Source organism: Sceloporus undulatus, chromosome 7 (assembly GCF_019175285.1).
Source record: "Sceloporus undulatus isolate JIND9_A2432 ecotype Alabama chromosome 7, SceUnd_v1.1, whole genome shotgun sequence".
NCBI classification, from domain to species: Eukaryota; Metazoa; Chordata; class Lepidosauria; order Squamata; family Phrynosomatidae; genus Sceloporus; species Sceloporus undulatus.
This window is the reverse complement of record NC_056528.1, coordinates 15,633,623-15,637,680: the sequence shown is the minus strand read 5'-3', so window position 1 is coordinate 15,637,680 and position 4,058 is coordinate 15,633,623. Positions and strand designations below refer to the sequence as shown.

At 43.4% G+C, this 4,058-nt stretch overlaps 1 protein-coding gene across 1 annotated transcript in view; it reads left to right on the top strand.

Moving 5' to 3' along the window:
• LOC121936452 (collagen alpha-1(I) chain-like) overlaps positions 1–4,058 on the top strand; it is a 10,705-nt gene that overhangs the window by 6,099 nt on the left and 548 nt on the right. The window lies entirely within an intron of this gene.

Here is a 4,058-nt window from a genome sequence, read left to right as displayed (position 1 = left end):
ACCGATTCTATGGGTTAAGTCTAAACCAGCAGGTTCCTTAACTTTGGTCTTCTGGCTCTTTTGGACTTCAAAACAACCAGCTTTGGCCAACATTCTGGAATATGGGAGCTGAAGTCCAAAACACTGGAAAACAAAGTCAGGGACCGAACCCAAACAAAGTCTAAAATCCATATCTTTCAAGTTGCCAAGTTGCAAAGAGAATCATCATCATCACATCAGCTTCTTTTCACTGCTAAGAAGCTTGATTCTCAGCGATTCCCAAAACTCTAGTCTCCAGGTATTTTGGACTTCGGCTCCCAGAATCCCCAACCAACGGGCCCATGAATAACGATTCGGGGAGCTGAAGTCCAAAGCATCTGGCCAAACCAAAGTTTGGGATCAATATGAACAATCTGCATATAAGTAAACCCCATTAATTCAGCGGGAACTAAGATATTGGCCCACTGTGGCTACATACACACTGCAGAAATTAATCCAGTTTGATACTGCTTTAACTTCCTGGCTTGATCTATGGAATATTGGGATTGTAGTTTGGTGGAGGGGGGCCAAAATGGAGTCTGAATACCTTGGCGATGCCCCTCTGAACCTTCTTGGAACATATATATGTATATATATCCCATTTCACATAGACACATACATCTGGCTTGGTTTTGGCTGGCCACCATTCCACATTGTGCATGTATTATAAAGTCTAGTTCCCATAGGCCAGAAAGTGTAGCAAAGATTAATCACGAAACAACTCCTGCCCTCAGCTCCAAACACAGAATGGTGTTTGGAGTCACTAAAGCTGGCGGATTACAACCTTGGAGGATCCCAAAAAGCGTGCCTTGTTTTACTGACTGCATAATAGATGCACGCAAGGTCTATTGTTAAGGGTCCCTTATTGCCAACTGCAACCGTGTTCAAAAAACACGACGCAAATAGCCCTCTCAGCCAGCAAGAGAAATGGAAATGGGCTACTTATGTTTCTGGCAGCTTTTCTTTTTTTAAAGAAGGGGAAAATTAACAATTATTATTGCAGGAGATAAGGCCACCCGACAAGGTTGGTCCCAGGATGAAACACGCTTTCTTTGGCGTTACGATTCAACAGTCTTGCGGGACAATACGCGACCTTTCCCACGCACGTTTTAGCCTCAGACTCTGGAGACCAGGGTTGAATCGCTGTTGGGACATGAAACCCATTGGGTGGGCTTGGGCACATCACTCTCTCTCTCAGCCTCAGAGGAAGGCAAGGCCAAACTCCTCGAACAAAAACCTAGCCAAGGAAACCCGTGATAGGACCCCCCATAAGTAGAAATGGTTGAAGGTAACAACAACCAAACAAGGTAAGGCTATAGGCATGTAGACAACTAACAAGAACGTTCATCCATGCTTTGTTTCACACGATGCATTTCTTGCTTCTCTCTTTTCCCTTATTTTATACATAGCCCAGAGAGGGGTCTTTGGGAGAGTTTGTTGAGCAGCAGCACTCTTTTCCTCGGAGAAGGCTAAAGGCAACGGATGCATTAGGATGCAGTACAGCACTCCAAGGGCAGTGTGGATGCACCCTTGGTTCCAGAGTTGCGATACAGTGCTCAAACCACTGACTCCAAGAAATGTGCAGATCGATCGAAGGATATTTCATGGGGAGACTTTTTTTCGGGGACCCACATCCCATGGCTGTACCCCTCTTGGCATCTCGGTTCATACCTGGTTTCAATCCTTCCAAAATGTTGTCCTTTCCCCGGCCCTGAAATCCATCTCCAACCTTTTGATCTCAGCACTTCCTTCTCGCTTCTCCGCCCTGGCTAGAAAGGAAAAGAGCGGAGCAATAGCTGATGGATGATCAGGGCAAGGAAAGCAAAAGCAAAGCCCAGACCAGGACAAATTAAATCAAAACATTCCACTCATACCACTGAGTGCTCAGTGGAAGGGAAGTGCATGCGTTTATGTGTCAGGAAAGCTTCTAGTGTGAAGCGTGGGAATCCCAAATGCAAAGGAAAGCAACGAAAAGGGAACCCTTTGAGCACGGGTTTCATACAGGCTAAACTGTGACTTGTTTCGCTATCCAGTAGAGGCCAATGTGGGGCGATTGGTTTGGAGCAACCAGACTAATCTGGAGAAAAGGTTTACCATTACTCTTGACGCTGAGGAGTGTGGCTTGCCTAAGGATTCCCAGTGGGTTACACAGCGAGCCAGTATTTGAACACCTGGTCTCAGCGTCTACGTCCAATGCTCAAAACACTACGGTACAAATTTAGTCTCTCTATAGAAAACAGGAAAATATCAAGGTTCGCTTTCAACATTTATATTTTAAACGCCACGGGACGTTTCATCCATGGATAAGGACATCAGTGGATGGCAAATGTTCCTTAGCAATGAAATGAAAGCCTAATAATAATAATAATAATAATAATAATAATAATAATAATGGAGAGCCAATGTGACATCACAGTTTGAATGCTGGACTAGGACACTGGGAAACTAAGGTTCGAATCCCAGCTCAGCCATAGAAACCACTGGATGACCTCAGGAAAGTCACACTCTCTCAGCCTCAGAGGACGGCAATGACAAAGCCGCTCTGACGAAACTTGCCAAGAAAACCCTATGAGAGGGTCGCCTTTGGGTTGCGCCATAAGTCAGTAACGTACAAATAGTAGTACATTAATCCTTCCCCGAACATGACAGCTTGAAATCCCATCTTGCTCCAACTGTTTCTGTTGCATCTCCCAGTCAAGGAATTGGGAGGCTTTTTTACTTCTCAGATCTGTGAATGAAGGAAAGGAGAGAAAGTCGGGGTTATATTTGCACATGTTTTGGAATCGAATAGTTGCAAGAACGAACCCGGAGAGACTCTGTTCTGCAGCCTTGGAAGATATTATCCATGCATACATTTATTTTCTCCTTTCGGAAAATAGAAATCCCAAACTCTTGCTGCCGTCAGGGGGAGCTTTTGAGATCTTTCAAGAAATATATATATATATATATATATATATATATATATAAACATCTTCCCACACAAAACAGCCAAAGCTGTCCCAGCAAAGGAGCAACTGTTCAGAGTCTTACCTGTGGCTGCACTTCCTTGGAAGGAAAGGCAGCTTATGGATAACCAGAGAGGAATAGCTTTGGATTGCAACCCTTGAGTTACAAATTTCGTCATTTTCATCAAGAATTCGAAACTCGGATGAAATCAAGAGCTTTTCTTGCTTCTCTTCTTCTTTCCTTGCTTTGCAAAACAAAACAGCAAAGCAAAGCAAAAGAGACACAAAAGCATACAAATGGCCACCTTGCTCCAGCTTCTGAAGCAAGGATTTTCTTGGCTCCCTGATGCTCCCATGAGACTCTTTGGATGCAACTCTTTAAAAATTATTTTTGGAGGGGAATATATATATATATATATATATATATATATATATATATATATAATATCCAAACTTCACTGATGGAGAGGGAAAGGGATTGCATAACTTTTGGAAGGGAAATCATTGGAGGAAAGGAGAAAATTTAACACAGAGGGAAGGAGAGAGGCGAAGGAAAGGAGGCTCAGGCAGCTGGAGCATCAAGTTTGGAGACTCTGTGGGCACTGCAGAATAATAATAATAATAGTAATAGTAATAATAATAATACACAGAAGAGGTTTATTGCAATTTGCAAAGGAGTAGGAGGAGGCTTTGGAAAATGGGGGTGTCAGGGTTGTCCATGCTGTGGATGTTGGGTGTTCTTGTCCCTCTCTCTATGGCTACCCTTTTGGAGAGGCAGATTTTGGAGAGGATTGGCAGACTTTTCCTAGGTTTGGAAGGAAGGGCGATCGGTGGGTTCCCTTCCGCTGCCCCTCCTTCCTTTCCTCCCCCCAATAAATCAATAAAAGGAATTAAAATGGCAGTGAAGGGGGGGAATAAATAAATACAATCAAGGCAATGGAGGAATCCAGACAAGCTGTCCATCTGGGGATCAACCTGGTGGATTCCCTCCATCCAAGTTGATCTATTAGTCACAGGATCCTTTCTGGATAAATCCATCTATCTATCTATCTATCTATCTATCTATCTATCTATCTATCTATCTATCATTTATAT